The 19513-nt window shown below is 46.8% G+C and overlaps 1 protein-coding gene across 1 annotated transcript in view; it reads left to right on the top strand.

The window, feature by feature from the left end:
• PIK3C2A (phosphatidylinositol-4-phosphate 3-kinase catalytic subunit type 2 alpha) overlaps positions 1–19513 on the top strand; it is a 553726-nt gene that overhangs the window by 317811 nt on the left and 216402 nt on the right. The window lies entirely within an intron of this gene.

Raw genomic sequence — 19513 nt, 5'->3', positions numbered from 1 at the left:
TCCGTTGTGCAGCAACCAATGTAGTGTGTCCAAGAGAAGCATGTTTGAGCTCCTAGTCATGACTGAACTTCTTTGTCGATGAGAATTGAAACTGAGATTTTATGAACGTATTGACCAAGGGGGGGAATTAAAATGAACTGAAGTGTAACCATAATTCTCCAACTTCAGTACTTCTTTCAGCCTTTGACTGTCGATAACATTCTTTGCTGGGCCAAAATCTCATTGATGTGACAACAGGGAAAAATGTCTTTCAATGAGAAGGTGCTGGGAATGAGAGGGATTCAGACACTTATTTTGAGACGCTTAACTCGTTTTAAGGGCCCTTTGAACCCCTATAAACGTTAAGAACAGATGTTCTAAAAGGTATTTCGAACAGTTATAGGGAAAAATTTGCCTTTTGCCATTCAAGTAAATTCATACACATCAGCAGTATATCCTATGTGCCCAAATAACCTTAGCATTTTGTTTCATAATTTTTACATACATAGGTGTTTGGATGAAATATTCTTCCTGGTGCAATAATTTCGCTATCTTGGGAGGGGTCTGCCAGTATTTCCAGCTCGAGCATTTTTGGTGAACGCAAAGAGGCTGCAAACGGTCGAAGCTCTTTTGTTTTCATTTGGGAGCCGGTACTGTGTCATTTCCGTGCACGAGGTTTGATGGCACCGGGTGTAAATGATTCCAATTTGCTGTGGTTGATATTTCCCTCTTGTGTTCTGCTTGCTGACTGACATCTGCTATCATGCTAAGCAGGTGTTCCTTTGTAAACGAACGTGCCCTGCCTGTTTGTGTTTCGCCATCCTCGCTACTGCGCACCCAAATGAGCAGCGCGATTAAGAATCCTGTACATTTTTTAAAGGGAGCGGATGGCTACCCTACTAGAACATAATTACACCGTTCCAACATCCGCAGTTCACAGCTGCAGCCGTCTTGGAGAACAGCAGAAATTAATAATATATAATAGCATCACTCCTGTAATTTATAAATGAAATAAAGTATTGAGGAGTTTCTGCTGATGTGCATTTTCATGTTGATCCTTCAACAGGAAGTATAGATTCTAATATTCACCGTGGTAATCATGGTTAGCAGTATGTCACCAGTTAGTAGTGAAATGGTCAACGCTTGTGGAGAAGCTGCTGTTCTTGTATAAAACTGATAATGTCTTTACTCACATCATCTTATATATCAAAGACGTTGCATTTAAAGGTTCACAAACGTATTTTTCTATCATAAGCACTATGCATTTAAGCTGTAGATTTGGCTTTGAGAGATCTTGCTGCGGAAGCCGCAAAAAAGGAGGTTAGGGTGTATGCAGTTATTTTGGTGGGAGCTGAACAAACTGTTCTGTGACTAGTATTTCGGTTTGACTGACTTCTCATAAACCATAGGATTATAGTCCATTGGTAATGTGAAAGAATTGTGAATATGTGTGTAAGTTTGAGGAAGTGTTCCCACTGCGCCTCACTTTACAGTCAACTATTATATAACTAATGCGTTACAGTATGTTATGTTATTTTAATTTATAAAGCACGCGTATACCTGGAGGTGTCTTGGCGCTAGGGACGGCGGGGAGTCTGCACTGACAACTAGTTCTGGAACAGCCAGGTTTTCAAGTCTTTTCTAAAGGAAGTGAGGGAGCTTGCGCTTCTGAGTTTGAACGGAAGGGAGTTCCAGAGCTTGGAGGTGTAAAAGTGGTAGCTGCGGCCGCCCCATTGTAAAGTGCGGATTTTCGGCACCTGCAGAAGTTTGGTGCTGGAGGAGCGAAGGTGTCTGGCTGGTTCATACCAGGCAAAAAGATTTTGCAGAAAAACCGGACCCTTTTGGCTCAGGGCTTTGTAGGCCAGAGAAAGTGCCTTGAATTTAATCTGTTGTTCCACTAGAAGCCAATGCAGTCTTAGAATTTCTGCTGTAACCGATTTATTCCAAGGAATGTTAGATAGTAGCCATGCGCTGAATTCTGTACACTAGTTTTTTCAAGCATTACTTCTGCACGTTCACCAGCAGTCCATTACAGTAGTCAAATTTTGACTGAATTAAGGATGTGACTACGGTTTTTCTAGTATCTGCAGGGTGTCAAGGAAGAATTTTCCTCCCCTTTTTAATAAGAAAGTGAGCGGCCGAAACCGTTGCATTGGTGTGTTGGGTAAGAGAGAGTTTGTGGTCCAGCCACACCCCCAGGTTCTTGGCCTTTACCACAGGTTTAGAGGGCCACCTCTGTTTAGAGGACCTCTGTTTAGAGGGCCATCTCTGTTGGCCACCACAGATTACCCCAGCTTGGTTGCAAATTGCCGAAAATCAGAATCTCTGTTTTGCCAGAGTTTAGCTTAAGGAAGCGTGTATTCATCCATCAATTAATGGAACGCATGCAATTTTAAAATTGCAGGGTAGGGGGAGGGGGGAAGGTCTCATTTTTGTATGCTGTTACCACAATCTGAGTGTCGTCGGCATAGGATGTAAGGTTAAAGCCAAAACTCTGAATTAGCAGAGCCAGTTCCGATACATACACATTGAAGAGTGAGGACTCAATGAAGAGCCCTGTGGCACTCCACATGGAAGAGTATAGGATTCAAAATGGAATGTGTCGACCTAAACCGTTAGCCTCCTGTCTTTGAGAAAGGAGGATAAAAGGGCCAACGCAGTACCCCCGACCCCTAAACTCTCGAGCCGCTTATGCAAGAGAGAGTGGTCGACAGTATCAAAGGTGGCTGACAGAATGAGGAGTATCAGCGCTGCTGTGCCTCCCCGATCCTTCACCGCCCTGATCTCTTCTATGGCTTTAATGAGAGGTGTGTCGGTACTATGTTCACAACGGAGGCCAAGCTGTGAGGGAACTCATTGATGAATTGGGTCAGCTGGGAATTAATGAGTTTATCAATTATTTTAGCAGGCAGTGGTAGCCAGGCAATGGGACGATAATTATTGGGGTCCGAAACATCCAGCGAGGGTTTTTTCAACAATGGTAAAATTGATGTGGCCTTCCAAATAGATGGGAAGGTGCCATAAATGAACATTGAATTAAGGATTTCTGTTAGTCCTGGACTCACCAGATCTGCAATTTCTTTAAGAAATGTTGGTGGACGAGGGTCAGCAGGGTACCCTGATTTTGCTTCCTGAATAAGTCTGGTTACAGTTAGGCTATTATCCTTTTTACAGGGGGACTCGTGTGTCTTTCCAGGCGAATTACAGTTTCTGTAGAGACAGGAGAAAACGTAAGTAGCAGGTTGGTGTTGAGTTCTCTAGTATAGGGTTTACTAGGAGGGGAATGGGTTAGATCTTTGACATTTTTAAAAATGTTCAACACTTTTGTTCTAAAGGCAGCTGCAATGTTGTAGGGTAGACGCGGAGTTACAACTCGTTGAAGAGAAATACGGTGATTTACGATTGAGCCACATATTGAGAAAACTAGGAAGAGAGGCAGTCACATTGTTCTGCACGGGCAGTACTGAATTGTGGAAGCTTCAAAATAAAGACATACTTGGAGTTTGAAGAGCCAAAGGATTGAATAAGAAGATGGCGCAACCTTGAACGCCCTAGTCCTGATGAGGCCTGGAAATTAGAAGGGCTGAAACGCGTCGACACTTTTTGAAGGCACCATTAAAAATTTTTGAATATGTCAATTAAATCTAAACGGAGTACAAAAATAATAGAGGCTAATGAATATACCTCCTATGCTCCTATTTCTTAGTGGCGACCTTTTTGTAAGGAATGTCTTTGGTTATACATGGTTGGTAAGCATCCTTTTGTTGTAAAAATAAGAGCGAAGACTCTTAAAGGTTCAAAAATAGATATGTATTACGTGTAAAGTTATATTGTTTTGTTTGTATATTGTATATATATATATGTATATATGTATGAGTTGTGTGTGTATATATATATATATATGTGTGTGAGTTTGAAAAACAGTAAAAAAAACTATGTACATTCATTTTTGCAGAAGATGGTGAAATAAATAAAGAATACATCTTAATTCTTTCTGGTTTGCCATTGTTTGAAGAGGCCTAAATAAATATAGATTTTTTCGGAAGAGAGTAAACTCAAATAGGAAGAGATAATTAGTTGTATCTTTATCCTTCAATTGCTTGCACTATTTTTCCCTAGGCATCATTTTCATTATTCTCTGTATTATTACCCAGATGCTGTGTGGTTACTTGGGTTCCCCCTGTATTATAAGTTGTTACATAGCTTTTGGTTACTTTTAATCCCTAGGGTCTTGGTAGTGACTAGTTTGTTCACCACTGCAAAGAGTTCTTTAGATGAGTTTTTGGCATCTTCAATTTGTTTGGTTAAAAAATCTGTTTTTCTTGCTATCAATAGGCTTTTGTACTGTAATAGGGCTGTTTTATAAATTATTTTCTCGATGGGGCAATAGTTAGCATGCCAACGTCTTTCTAATTGTCGACATTTCTGTTTTTCTTTCCAAAGATCGTCGGAGAACCAAGGGGCTGAAGGGTTTTGCCTATTGCCTGTTATTTTTTTAATAGGTACGGAGGCTTTAAACGCATCATTTAGCCATTTGGAATATTTAAGGGCTGTGGAATCGGGGGAGCCATTTAGCTGCGGACGGGAAGCCTCAAGCTGAGTGCGGAGGGTTTTTCTATCCATTGAACCCCAGTTTCTTTTGGTCATTAGAAGTCCCATTAGTTCCGAAAGAAGTGATTGGGAGAGTAAATTTGACAAACGAGTGATCGGATCAATTTAGGGGCAGGATCTCAGTGGAGATAAGGCGATGAACTGACGTAAAGATGCCATCTAACATGTGTCAAGCCTCATGGGTAGGGGTCTGGACCATTTATCTGAGACCCACCGCTCCCAGCGTTTCCATAGTCTGTCTCTATATTGTCCCTATCTTCAAGATAAAAATTAAAATCTCCCAAAATGGTAAAATCATCATTTTGCCAAGTAAGCTCTAGGAGGCTGTCTAAGTTAGATGTGAAATTACTCCTAAAGCCAGACGGTCTGTATAGTAAAATACCCCTAAAAGTTTGATTTGAGCTAAGCTCAACTATAAAGTGTAAGGCCTCGTAAAAGGGCGTAGAGGCGGAGTAAAATCTGACCGGGAAGTGTTCCCTCAGAATAATTGCAACCCCGCCTCCTCGTTTTAGTGGCCTATCAATCCTTAGAGCCCGATAACCGGCCGGAGTAGCGGTCACAAAGTCAGGGTAAGAGGCTGTATCTGCCCAGGCTTCAGTTAAACACAGTAAATCCAGTTCATTGTCAGAGATGAGGTGGGAGATTTCATATTTGTGTTTGGCTAGCGATCTAACGTTTGTGAGTCCGCCGCGCAAAGTAGTGTTCTTTGTAATTAAAATGCTTGTCACTTTCAGGTCTCTGGACAGGCTGAGAAGCCTTGGGCCTATGTGTATAAGAAAGGGTAAAGCTGCATGAACAGGCGGCTTGTCCGTTGTCCGGAATGAACTTGCAGCAATTTGCCTCAGGCCAGTTGAGGAGGAGTAGATCTTTGGAGTTATACCTGAACATTTGTGTCCCAGGAAAATCAGGGGTCCTGGCCCTGGGGCATGTTGAATTCCTAATATGTCATATTACAGCAGGGTTGGTGCAGGTAAGTGTAGTGGGGTTGGCGAGAGTGGGCGAAGTCAACAGACCATGGAATACCAAAAATTAAATTAATAAATAAATCCTATTCTGTCATCTATTGACACCGCCCGCCTCCCCTCACCGCGCTTACCTGCACCGACCCCTGCTGTCAGATTAACAAATGTAGTCATAACTATTTAATTCTATGTCTACTTCGTATTTCTCTCTTAAGACAATTAGCCTGTAAAGATATTTGTCATAGAAAAGAGTAGTATTGGCCACAACAGGAACTTACAAAATGCTCTGCCACCTTTGTAGGGAAAATGTGATAACTGACAAATAAAGAGGGGCGAATTCTAATGTCAATTAATTAACAGTTGGCTTTAAATCTGTATGGAAAATATGAATCTGAAGGTCCGGAAGGAGGTCGAGGAACCGGTCGCGGGGCCGGAGTCACCACAGTTCCGGGAGTCGTCATCGGTCTTCGGGCTCGAAGTCCTCAGGTAAGAGGCACAAGAAGTCGAAGAGGCGACATCGCTCTTCTGACTCCCCCCGACGCTTGCGCGACACAGCCGGGGGTTCGGGCGACACTGCCCCGCGGCTCCGCCGGAGCCGCAGGAGTCGCGGCATGCTCCATACCCGCCGGTCCCTTGGCAGAACGCGATGCCGGAGGAGATCGAGACCTTCCTCATGGCCATGAGGCCGCTCACTCCTCCGTCGGGTTCCGCGCGCCTTCGGGCCAAGCGGCCCCGACTGGGTCCCTAAGCGGGCCGGGTGCTTTGGCCCCCGGTGCCGTCGGGTGCTTCGGGCCCCCGGCGCCGTCGGGTGCTTCGGGCCCCGGCGCCGCCGGGTGCTTCGGGCCCCGGCGACTTCGATCCCGACGCCGCAGGGCCCCGCCGGATCCGGCTCCCGATCCGGCTCGTCGTCGGCCGACCTCACAACCTCAGCGGCGTGGGCCCCTAGGGTGTCGCCCCCGGCGCCGTCCCAGGACGACGTCGTCCCTGGTCCTACCCTCGATTAGAGTCTGGCGCCGTATTCAACGCCGCTTGGAGATTTCTATTTCTATGACCTGGCCCCATCCTTTGAACCTGAGTACCAGGTGATGGGTGGCGAGGAGGATTGGGAGGGGTCCAAGGACCCTGTCTTCTCATGACTGGACAGGTGAGCTTGGGAAGGCCAGTGGTCTGGACACTTCGCCCAACACTGGTTTTGTCTCCCCTCCTACCGTGACTACGGAGGAGGGGGCTGCCTATAGTGTGGTGCTCACGCGGGCTACCAAGGCCTTGGGCCTTGAGCTCCTCGTTGCAGCCGTGAGGACTAACCTCCTCACTGAGGTTTTTAAACCGCAGGCAAGCTTAGCCGAGCCTCTGCTGCCTTGTAATGAGGCCTTGTCTGACGTTCTTCTGCGCACTTGGTCCAAGCCCGCTACAGGTCCGCCTGTAGATAGGAACATGGCCAGGCGCCACCGCCTGGCTCCCGGGAACCCTTGCTTCCTGTCCACGCACCCCACCCCTGAGAGCCTGGTCATCCAGGCCTCTAACTCCCAGACCGCATTCCCGACGGCTCCCCCCGATCGTGAATCCAAGAGGTATGAGCAAAACTGGAAAAACGTATTCTCCTCCCAGAGTTTGGGATTGCGGTCAGTCAACACCGCTTGCCTCTTGGGCCGTTACACCCACTCTCTGTGGGACACGGTCGCGGACGTGTTGCCACAATGTCCAGAGGGGGCCCGGACTAAAGAAGCCCAAGCCCTTGCTGAGGGTCGAGATGCGGCACGGTATTCCATCCGGTGTAGGCTGGAAACAACGGACTCACTGGGCAGAGCGATGGCAACGACGGTGGCGATTTGTCGCCACGCCTGGTTGAGGTCCGCCAACTTTTCGGCAGATGTCCAAAACACCCTTATGGACATGCCGTTTGATGGCCGTTGCTTCATTGGCGACATGGCAGACCATGCGCTTGAGCGCTTTAAGGACTCCAGGGCTACGACTAAGTCCTTGGGCCTCTCGGCCCCACGCCAGCAACCGGCTGCCTTTCGCTCCTTTCGTGGGGAAGGAAGGGGCGCCTCCACACGTCCTGCCAGCCACGGGCCACAGACCGCCATCCAGCACGGTGGCGGACGTGGAAACCGCTGTGGTGGCGGTCGGGGACAACGGCGAGGTCAGTCCACACCTACCCCTGCAGTATCCGCCTCAAAATCCTCCTAGTCCGAGCTTTCAGGCCCATGTGACGCCAGTGGGTGGCAGGGTTCGCCATCACCACCTCCACTGGCGCACTGTCACATCGGACAGGTGGGTGCTGCAAATCGTCTGAAGGGGCTACTCCCTCCCCTTCGAGGCGACCCCTCCAGCCATGCCACCGCAGTACAAGCGCGTGTTGGGGATCACTTGAAACTTCTACAAGAGGAAGTTATGGCCCTCTTGGCCAAGGGGGCCATCGAGCGCGTTCCTGGGCCAGAAGTAGGGTGTGGTTGTTACTCCCACTACTTTCTGGTTCCCAAGAAGGGCAAAGGGTGCCTAGGCCCCATCTTGGACCTGCGGAACGTCAACGGCTTCCTCCGTTAGGAGAAGTTCAAGATGCTGACTTTGGCTCAGGTCTTAGCTGCCCTGGACCCGGGAGACTGTATGGTAGCGTTGGACTTGCAGGACGCTTATTTTCACATCCCCGTCCTGCTGGCCCTCCAGCATTACATGCGGTTCACGATAGGCCATGAGCACTTTCAGTTTACCGTGCTCCCCTTCGGCCTTACCAGCGCCCCATGGGTGTTCGCGAAAGTGATGGCGGTGGTCGCAGCTCATCTGCGCAGGTTAGGGGTTTCAGTCTTCCCCTACCTCGACGACTGGTTGTTGAAGGCGGGCTCGCCCCAGACAGTCGTCAGCCACCTCCAGACTACCGCCGACCAGCTGGCGTTCTCCATCAATGTGCCGAAGTCACACCTGTGTCCCTCCCAGAAGCTCCTCTTCATCGGAGCGGTTCTAGACTCGGCGCAGTTTCGGGTTTATCCTCCCGAACAGCGGGTTTGGGATATTCAGGCTCTGATTCCGATCTTTCAGCCGTTATCCCAAGTCTCAGTCAGGTTGACGCTGCGGCTTCTGTGGCTGATGGCCTCCTGCATCCTTCTGGTGCATCATGCCAGGTGGGGGATGCGGGCACTGCAGTGGGACCTGAAGTTTCAGTGGGCCCAGCATCAGGGCAACTTGTCCGACCATGTCTTGATCTCGGAGGGCTCTGCAAGACAGTTGCAGTGGTGGCTCACGGACCGCGATTGAGTCAGTGGCAGATCCCTCTCCCTACCCCAACCGGAGCACGTAGTTGTGACGGACGCATCCCTCTGGGGCTGGGGGGCCACATGGGAGAGGCGGAGATCAGAGGCCTTTGGTTCCCGCGGAGTCCCGGCTCCACATCAACCTTCTGGAGCTGCGGGCGATCCGGCTTGCACTGAAGGCATTCCTCCCTTCTGTCCGGAGGAGTGTCGTGCAGGTGTTCACGGACAACACCACCGCCATGTGGTACTGCAACAAACAGGGCGGGGTGGGGTCGTGGACCCTATGCCAGGAGGATCTGTGCCTCTGGCAGTGTCTGGAACATCAGGGCGTGACCCTGGTGGTTCAATACCTGGCAGGTTCCCTGAACCCCAGGGCGGACTAACTCAGCCTTCGGTGCATGTTGGATCACGAATGGCGTCTGAACTCTGACGTGGTGCAAGGCCTCTTTCAGCAGTGGGGAGCGCCTTGGTTAGATCTATTCGCCACAGAAGAGAACGCGCAATGTCATCAGTTCTGCGCGTTGGAATTTCCACCGTGGCATTAGCTCGGAGACGCTTTTCGTCGCGAGTGGAGCTTCGGTCTGTTGTACGCCTTTCCACCTATACCACTTCTGCCCAGAGTGCTGAAGAAGATCAGACGCGACCGGGTCCAAGTTATCCTTGTGACTCTGGACTGGGCACCAAGATACTGGTATCCCGACCTACTCAGCATGTCTGTCGATCCCCCGATTCGTCTGCCTCTTCAAGAGGACCTTCTGTCGCTGCAGCAGGGGACGGTCCTCCACCCGAACCTGTCCAGTCTCCACCTCCATGCTTGGAGATTGAGCGGCGACAGTTTGTAATGTGATTCTGGCAGCCAGGCGTCCCTCCATAAAAGTTGGTGTACGTATGCAGGTGGAACAGATTTGTGGCATGGTGCACAGCAAAGGCTGTGGATCCACTCTCTGCCCCCCTTTCTGAGGTTCTCCTCTTCCTTCTTTCTCTTTCCCAGCAGGGCTCTGCTCTTGGCACTATCAAGGGCTAACTTTCTGCCCTTTCCGCCTAAGGCTACCTGATCAGCCTTCTTTGTTCAAATCCCCGATTGTAAATAGGATCTTGAAGGGCATCACTCATATGTTCCCCCCTGTTCCTTTCGTGATGCCCCAGTGGGACTTGAACCTGGTTCTGACTTACTTGATGTGCGCTCCTTTTGAGCCGCTTCATAACTGTCCTCTCTGTCTTCTTACCCTTAAGACTGCTTTCCTGGTTGCCATCAACTCTGCCAGGAGAGTGAGTGAGCTCCAGGCTCTTTCTTCCAAGCCTCCTTTCCCTTCTGTCCATCCGGACAAGGTTGTGTTGCGGACAAGACCCTCTTTCCTGCCCAAGGTAGTCACAGCCTTCCACATAAGACAGTCCATCACCTTGCCCACCTACTTTCCCCCTCCGCATCCCTCTAAAGAGGAAGAGTGGCTCCACCATCTGGACCCAAAACGTGCGCTCTCATACTATCTGGATTGCACGCGCCAGTTCCGGGTGGATGACCAACTTTTCTTTGGTTACGTGGGCGCTAAGAAGGGACAGGTGGTGCACAAACGGACCATCTCTCGGTGAGTCGTGATGTGCATCAAGGCATGCTACTCTTTGGCTAAGAAGGAGCGTCCTGTTGGGCTGAGGGCCCATTCCACTTGGGCCACGGCGGCTACTACTGCCCTGGGCCAGGGAGTCCCCTTGCAGGACATCTGTCAGGCAGGTACGTGGGCCTCGCTGCACACGTTCGCAAGACACTACTGCCTGGACAGCCAAGTCCGGAGGGATGGCTTCTTTGGCCGTTCCGTCGTCCAGGACTTTCTGGTGTGATTATTGGTTCGCAGACCCACCTCCGGGGTTGGTATTGCTGGGGTATCTATTCTAAGGTAAGCAATCTAATACTAACAATTTACTTACATTCGCTAACGATATATCTGTAAGAAATAGTAGTTAGTATTAGATTCCTTACCGCCTCACCCATCCTCCCCTTTCTGCGAACCGATATCCAGGGTTAAGGTCATCCCCTTTCAGGGCCCTGGTTTCATGGCACCAGTGTTGGTTTTTATCATGGCTCTGCGTTTCTGGCGTGGAAAAGCTGTGTATAAGAACTGACATCAGCGCGCGAGGGTGGCGTCTAAGTACTCCGGCGACGTCATCCCGTCGCCAATGACACGGAGCCGCAGACAACGCCTACCGACGCGCAAGGGTACTGCTACGCAAAAGTTTCCGGATCCCGTCTGACGCCTCAGGATATTCTAAGGTAAGGAATCTAATACTAACTACTGTTTCTTACAGATATATCGTTACCGAAGGTAAGTAACGTGTGCATTAATGGCAGGACAGTTTGTTTATGGTGAATATGGCAATATTGGAATATATATGACCTCAGCGTACATTGAGAAAGGAGAAAAATATTTAGAAACTGCTCCTTGTATGACTCAATCTGACAGTGGGAAAAGCCAGTGTGTGCGATGAGTTCATGTCCTCTCTTTGTTTCACACACACTGTTTTTAGACATACAGCATTTTCAGTGCTTAAGTTGACCCCTGGTTTCCGGTGTTCAGCACCTGCACTTAATTGTACACACCGGTGCTTATGACAGCTGCCACATGGTGGCGCTGTTTGTATAATTTGAAGATGAGCAGAACAGCAATTGTTTATTAATTTAGTATGCATTAAAAACAACTAATTTGGCCGCCCAAGCTTTTTTTATAGCTTCGTGGCTGGAATAGGCTAAATTGTAACACTTGTAGCAATGTGTAGGTTCTGTCATTAGCAACTCTAGAAAGTGGCAAGCTGCAGAGCCTCCTAAGTTCAACCAAAACGGGAAAAAAGAGATGACGTACTCTATTTCCATGGCAGCAAACATGTCAACATAATGGTTAAGAACTTCTTAGCGAATTCCAGTAGTACATAAATCGTAGCTGCCATTCTCTACCTCACACCCAGTCGTTGCAGAGTTGTTTTGTCATCCCTGCATTAAAAAAAGGGATAGGATGGGGAGAGGATGCTGGCTTACGGCTATAGCGGTCAACCTCAAAGCTGGGGTACTGGGTTTGAGTCTCTGCAACGACGCTCAACACCCTAGGATTGTGGGCAAATCACTTAATCTCCCCATACCTGACAAAAATAAACATGAATGTGTGCATCTGTAACTAAACTGGTGCTCATGTAAAGTGCTCTGACACCTGATATCTTTGGGTCTAGTTCACGCTATATAAAACTCTAAAAAAAAAAAAAAATTAAAAGAGAAATTGTAGTGCTTAGGTCTCCTTGAGGCAAGGTCTAATTGGGAGGAAATGTGTCTCCTCCGATTCCTTGTGTTTATGATTTCCGTTTAGATTTTTTTATGTTTTTCTTTTTTGATTAAGTTTAGAGGTAAATGGGCAGGGGGCAACAGCAGGATACAGGAGGCATTACAAGGGTCTTCGAACCTTTTTTGCCTAGCGAAGGGGCGGGGGCCTGATCCAAAGGAGCTTATATGGGTAAAAGCGACAATGAATAGAATGTATGGGCATGATGGAAAAAGAGCACTTGGGTGAATGGGTAAATTAAGAATAGCCTCCATTGATATTTGTGGCCTAAATAATCCACAGAAAAAGCGCAGGATTAATGTGGGTATCCAATTTCTGAAGGCTGATCACATATGCCTTCAGGAGACATATGTTGAAGCGAGCAGACGGGAGATAGTGAAGCTGGCAGGTTTTCAATTTATCTCTGGCACTTCACTGGGGACGCTAACAAGGGGGTTGGCAGTCATGGCACAAAAAGGGAGAGCCAGATTTCCGTGGTCTAGCTCAGATAAAATAGGAAGATGGGTGATTACCCATTGTTGTACGGATCATTGTATGTTTACCTTGTGTTCCGTGTATGGTTCAGTGCTTGATGACCGGGTGCTGTTTGAGTGGCTGAATGTCGCGTTAGTGGGGTGGCCACTCCCCTGAATAGTGTATGGAGATTTTAAATATAAATATTAATTCTCAAAAAGACAATCTAGGGGGAAGAGGATACCATGGCCGCAGACCTAAAGTTTTTAAATCTTCATCACAGTTATGAGCGTTTCATGGGCTTTTAGATGTTTGGGCGATGCAGGAACCAGGGGACCCAGGCTATACCTACTTTTCTGCCCCACATCAAGTACATGCTAGGCTGGATTACTTCTCATTCTCCCAGGAACTAGCACAGTCCTGCAAGATATATAAATATCCAAGGGTCATGTCTGATTATAACCCCCTAGTCTGTGATGAGGGATTTATTCAGCATGTGAACGTTTGGAATCCTAGGTTCATAGAGGAGAATAAAGGTAATACCAGTATTAATGTAGTCTGGGATGCCCTCTAAGCTGGGATAAGAGGGAGACCTCTAGGTAAGGTTGGGCGGCCAAGAAGAAGGAAAAGAAGCTTCTTCAGGATTTATACAAGGAATTGGCGGCGGCGGAAACGCAACTGGTTGAGACAATTGCAGGAGGGGGAGACATGGATTAAGCGCAATCTAGGGTCTTAGTTGGGAAATCACCAATAATTGATATTTCAGCTGAAAAATCTGCTGAGAGATTTATGGCTTAGCATAGTAAAATATATGAAAACAATGAAAGGGTGGGTCATCTACTGGCTGTACGCACCAGTGACAAGATAGTTCATGGGGGCATCGCTTAAATTAGGGACCCAATTGATGGGATAATCCCTCAGCATGCTGCGGTGTGCTCCTCGTTTCAGAGGTTTTACCAGCTCCTATACACTGACAACACTTATTGTGAGGACAGAGTAATAGAGGTCTGTCTAACGGGCCTGCCAGGGGAATGGCTGTCCCTCAAGGAGAAGTTTTTAGAGGCACCAATTACACATGATGATGTAAGGAGGGCAATTGATTAACCTCCAGCAGGGAAAGCGGTGTGAACAGATTCAATACCGGGTGAATTTTTAAGTGCACAGTCAGAGGGAGGTGGCCCCTGAGTCATGGAACATAGTTGTGTTCCCGAAGAAGGAAAAACCCATTAACGAACTTGGATCATATCGCCCAATCACGCTGGTTAACAGCGATATTAAGATATACGGTAAAATCATTGCAGGCCGATTGGCTGAAGTAATTAAGAGGCTGGTTTACCCTGTCCAACGTGGATTTGTCCATGGTCATACTACGGTATCATATCTGAATAACCATTGCTTTATTTGACTCTTCGAAGAATGCCAGAGACCCTAGGGCGTTGATCTTGCTGGACATAGCAAAAGCCTTTGATAGGGTCTCTGGCCTTTTTTTGTGGGCTATTCTGGAGAAGAAATTCTTGGGTAGTGGTTTTATCAGGGAAGTACAGACCATGTATCAGAATACAGTTGCTTGAGTTGTCGCAATGGGCAGTATGTTTTATTTAATTAAGATTACTCAGGGCCCTGCTCCCCCCTGTTGTTCTCCCTCTATATCGATCCTCTAATTAGGAAGATTGATGGAAACAAAGGAATTTTGGCTATACATAATGGGGGCGAGATTCTAGCTTATGCGTATGACTTGACAATCACTGCCCCTAACCCAGGGAATGCCCTTACCAAAAGAGAAGTTGCCAACTTTGGGCATATCTCAGGGTATCAGCTTAATCAAAGCAAGAAGCAAATTGTGATGAATGGCACTGCACAATTAAATGATGATCAAATAGTCCCGAATGCCAGGTATCTTTGAGCGGAGATCACGTCGAACTTAGAGAAAACCACTGAGCTAAATCCAGACCCAGTGCTCCAAAATTCAAAAGTGACTTAGCTAAACTGAATATTTTGAAACTTACATTGATGGGGAGAAGCAATGCTATCAAAATGATCTTCGTACCAAAGATTTTAGACTTTTTCAAAGCCATTCCCTTAGAGGTTGATACTTTGTGGTTCAAAGCCTTAAACCAGCTGATTTCTAGGTTTTTATGGGCTGGCCAACGCCCCTGGAGAGCTCAACATTTTGAGCCTCCCAAAAGATCGGGGAGGATGGGCCATTCCTAACTTTCAATTATATTATTGGCCAGCATTGCTGCAGCAGATGGCAGGCCTAGTAACAGGGGAAAGAGCTGATCTAGAGGAAGAGCCTTCTGTCTCAATATATGAACTAATATTAGGAACAGAATCTAGAGGATGTCTCATGCGCCATATTGATTTTGCTTATTTTAGAGGGTTGTATTCAAGATCTTGATTGCGCATTTAATGTATGGACAGCTGTTCGGAAGATGTTTGGACTGGGCCGGATTCACAGATACACTCCCATATATAACAATGACTTACTCTCAGCCATCCTTTATGATGGATACATGAAATAATGGGATGAGAGTGGATTGAGGAAAATCGGGGACTTCGTTGTAGAGGGGGTGTGGGGGGATACTTCCTTTCCATGCAATCAAGGATCAATATGGGATGGGGAACAAATAATTTTTTAAGTACTTGTAAGTAAGAGACATCTTGGTCAAAAAGTCAGGGGGAATGACCGGTTCTCTAGGGTCACTCTGATAGATATATTGCTGAGACCTACACTGGCTACTGTATATAAATTGTTAAATAAGGAAATGGTGGATGATCTCACGAAACATATGGACCACTGGCAGAAGCTTTTACAACTGGGACTGGAGAGTATGAAGTCTCGCTCCACTTGGCTCAAACAGCATTCATTGCGGCCAATCAGGTACAGTGTTTTTAAACCTTCTCTGGCTCGGATATCCAAGTGGGGGGTGGGGGCTTCTGGTCTTCGCTGTCCGCGATGTGGGAACCTTGCTGCTGATATCGTCCATATGTTCGCAACCTGTCCCAAACATAATATTCTTAAAGTGTATGTTGCTAAACGTCTGGGAGTACAGTTGAATTCGCTATTGATCTGACCCCAGTTTGATAGTCTTAGGTGTGAGTGATTTTTAGGTGCCTAGGCCGACCCAGATTTTCTTATTCACTGCTATGATTGTACTAAAACTCTGCCTGGCTTCATTCTGGCTAGACCCTGAGCCACCATCTGGGCATCAATGGTTGGGCAGACTCCTAGCGTTATACCAATAGGAGATAGAAGTTTATGAACGAAGGCGACATAGAGCCCGGAAAAGAGGCTCTGAAATCTGGGCCCCTATTAGGCTGTGGATCAATGAGATTGATGGAGTTATCAAACCCATTTCGGGATAAGCAGGATGTGAGCTCGACCCCTGTCATATTTCTGTTTCTTACTGTTAATTAAGGGTGTAAATCATGATGTATGTTTTTTCCCAAATTTTCATTTTCTCTTCTTTTTCTTGATTGTCTTCCGAAAATAGGCTTCAATTTTGATTTGGATCAAGAGCGGGGAGGGGCAGAGGGGATAATTCAGGAACGTTGAGAGCCCTTACCATTATGTTTTGCAAAATGCATGCAAGAAAATATCAAAGAATGTATAAATGTATAAATTAAAAAACGGAAACAGGGTTCCCGAGTCCCGACATCCTTGACACCTTGCATCCTGCTGCTTCTGTGTACTGATTGCTGTCACCTGCAGTGCTGATCATAAGCCCAGGATCTTTTCTCCTACAACCTAGTGGCCTTCTCGTGAGCAGCCCCCAGCAGAAGGCCCCCTAACCCCATTGGAAGGCATTGGGCCACTGCACTCATCACCTGGCAGCCTTGGTGCTGCTGGTTGTTCAGCTCTAGTGCCTCCTTGAACCTTGGGGAACCTTGGTTGTAACCCCAAACACAGCCTGCAAACTGATAACATTCTTTTTCTCCATAGGAACACATGTTGTGGTTTTTCCTCTGGAAATGTTCTCTCTCAACCTGCTTTTTGTATGAAACAAAAGTAACTGGTCTTTGAAAAGTAAGTTGCCTTACAAACCTCTGTGTTGTAGAACCCACAGTGTGATACCTAGGCATATCACCCTAAGTAGTAGATGTAACTAAAAAGGAACACAAAAGTAATCCAATGTAATGTCAAACTATTATGTACTGTTTTGAAAGCAAATACAAACCTGCACCAATACCAATTTCATCTACATTTGCATTTCTCTGTACAGACTTGCATTTGAAAGTATATTTTACCTACCTGTACCAAGTTCTGCTTGGGTCTAGAAATAAAACATAAGTAAAGCTTTTTTTATACTTACCTAATTGGTCTGATTCAGTTTTAGGGTGTGTGTCATCATTCCTTTCCTGAGTGAATACAATAAATACACCTCTGATAAGCCTAACTGCTGGACATACCATCACAAATGAAGCTGTTAGTAATTCACTAATTTAGCCTCTGCTATACCTCTGGTAGTCTACTGGACTCCGTGCACACTATACCTTACTTTGGTATAGTATATTCAGAGCCAGCTTCCTACAGCAGCTTTTTACCTTCCTGCAGAAGTCTGCGATGTCATCTTGACAGGCTGGTGTCCCTCCACCAAGACTGTGTACGCCTGCTGTTGGAAACAATGGGTGGCATGGTGTGCAGAAAAATCAGTTGATTCTATTTCTGCCTCTAAATATTAAATTCTGCTTTTCGGTCTTTCTCTCGCCAAGCAAGGCTATGCTCTGAGCACTATTAATTGCTATTGATCTGGCATTTCGGCCTTCTTGCGGGTGCCTGATCAACCCACTATGTTCAAGTCCTCTATTGTGCATAGGTTCTTTAAAAGCCTTACTCATCTATTCCCTCCTTCACCATTCATTATGCCTCAGTGGGACCTTTATTTAGTTTTTAGTTTTTTGATATGTGCTTCCTTCAAGGTTTGCACAATTGTCGCCTCGGGCTTCTCACCTTGAAAAAAGCCTTCCCTGTGGTGAATTCATCGGCCCACAGAGTAATTGAGCTGTAGGCCTTATCTTACCCGCCTTACTTCTCAAACTATCCTGACAAAGTGGTGCACAAGGGACTCCTTTCTACCAAACATGGTCACCCTTTTTATGTAGGTCAATCTAACACCTTGACTACCTTTTTTGCTCCTCCTTATTCATCTAAAGAAAAGGTGCGACTCCACCATCTGGACCCAAAAAGAACGTTGCTGTTCTACCTTGAAAGCACACAAGAGTTCCAGGTGGATGACCTACTCTTCGTGGGTTATGTGATATTGAAGAAAGGACAGGATGTACAAAAGAGGCCTGATGTCCAGATGGGTCATTAGCTCAGGGAGTTCTAGTCATGTACATCTCCCAGGCAGTAACGTGGGCTTCCCTGCACACGTTTAACAAACACTACTGCCTGGACAGTCAGGTCTGTAGGAATGGGAACTTTTCATGTTCGGTCTCGGTCCTGCTGCAAGACTACCTCGTGTGCAATTGGTCCACTGGACTCACATCCGGTGAGTTATTGCTAGGATATCTATTCTAAGGTAAGGAATCTGCAGCTAGAAGTCTCTATCAAATGAACAAGTTACTTACCTTCAGTAGCGCCTTATCTGGTAGAGACTATATCTAGCCACACATTCCTTGCAGACACACACATCCTCCCTGCTCTGCAAACGGTTTTCTATGGACAGGGCATTGCCCTTTCAGGGCCCCAGTTTTCCACATTAGTGGTCAGTGTTCTTCGTGGCTCAGCGCTTTTGCCATTGAAAGTTGTGAATAGTAACTGACATTATTGGACTGAGGTGCTGCTTATATAGGCACTGCGCACCTCACTTATAATGCTGCCACGCAGAGCGGAATGATGCCCGCCTACTGGTGCACAGGTGTAATGCTCTAGAAAAATTTCTGGATCCAGTCTCATGCCTAGGGATAATTATAATGTAAGGAATCTGCGGCTAGAAGTCTCCACCAGGTAAGGTGTTACCGAAGATAAGTAACCTTTTGTGATGCTCCAGTGGGATTTGAATTTGGTTTTCACTTATCTACTATGCACCCCATTTCAACTGAGACACAGTTGACCTCTGAGGCTTCTAAGCCTGAAGACCGTGTTCTCTTAGCAATCATGTTGGCACACCTCACGAGAGAACTTTAGGCACTAACCTTTACCACCTTCTTCCCCGACAAGCTAATGCTACATATTAAGGTGGTTTTCTCTGCAAAATTTGCCACACTCTTTCACATCAGGAGTCTATCAGCCTGCCAACATACTCTGACCCTCCTACCAATTCTAGGAGAATGAAAGGCTCGATGATTCAGACTCTGAGAGCTCCCATTGGGTGGACGATCAGCTGTTCATTGGGTTCTCTGGAAAAAAAGAAAGGAAAGCCAGTACAAAATCTGACCATTTCCAGATAGATTGTACTTTATATTAGGATCTGCTATGGATTGATTAAAAAACAGTCTCCAGAAGGTCTGCAGGCTCATTCCACATGAGCCAAAGCTGCTACCAAAACGCTGGTACGCAATGTGGATGGTTTGAACATTGCAAAGTCTGGGAAAGGCATTAGATCACATGTTCACAAAAGACTGCTGTCTGTATAGTCTGGTTTAGCGGATAGGGCAGTTTGTGAGTGAGTAGGATGGCGGGGGTACTTTCCTGGTATCTATTCAAAAGGCGAGAAATCTGTGATTAGAAGTCTCTATCAGAAGAACAAGTTTCTCACCTTTGGTAACGCTCTTTCTGGTAAAGCCTAGCTAACCACAGATCATTTAGCGACACTCCGATCCTCTCGGTTGTGTGAATTGGGCTCTATTAATATGATCCCAAGTGCAGGAATTTGCAAACGAGTAAATCAATTTTATTTTGGGGCTCTGCATCTTGGGGTGCTGAACGCCTTGAAGCAACTGACGTCAGTTTGCAGGAGTTGCTCCTATATAGGCCCTACATGTCCTCTCAAGAGTG

Source organism: Lissotriton vulgaris, chromosome 2_1 (genome assembly GCF_964263255.1).
Source record: "Lissotriton vulgaris chromosome 2_1, aLisVul1.2, whole genome shotgun sequence".
NCBI lineage: Eukaryota > Metazoa > Chordata > Amphibia > Caudata > Salamandridae > Lissotriton > Lissotriton vulgaris.
This window is presented reverse-complemented; position numbering and strand designations above follow the sequence as displayed.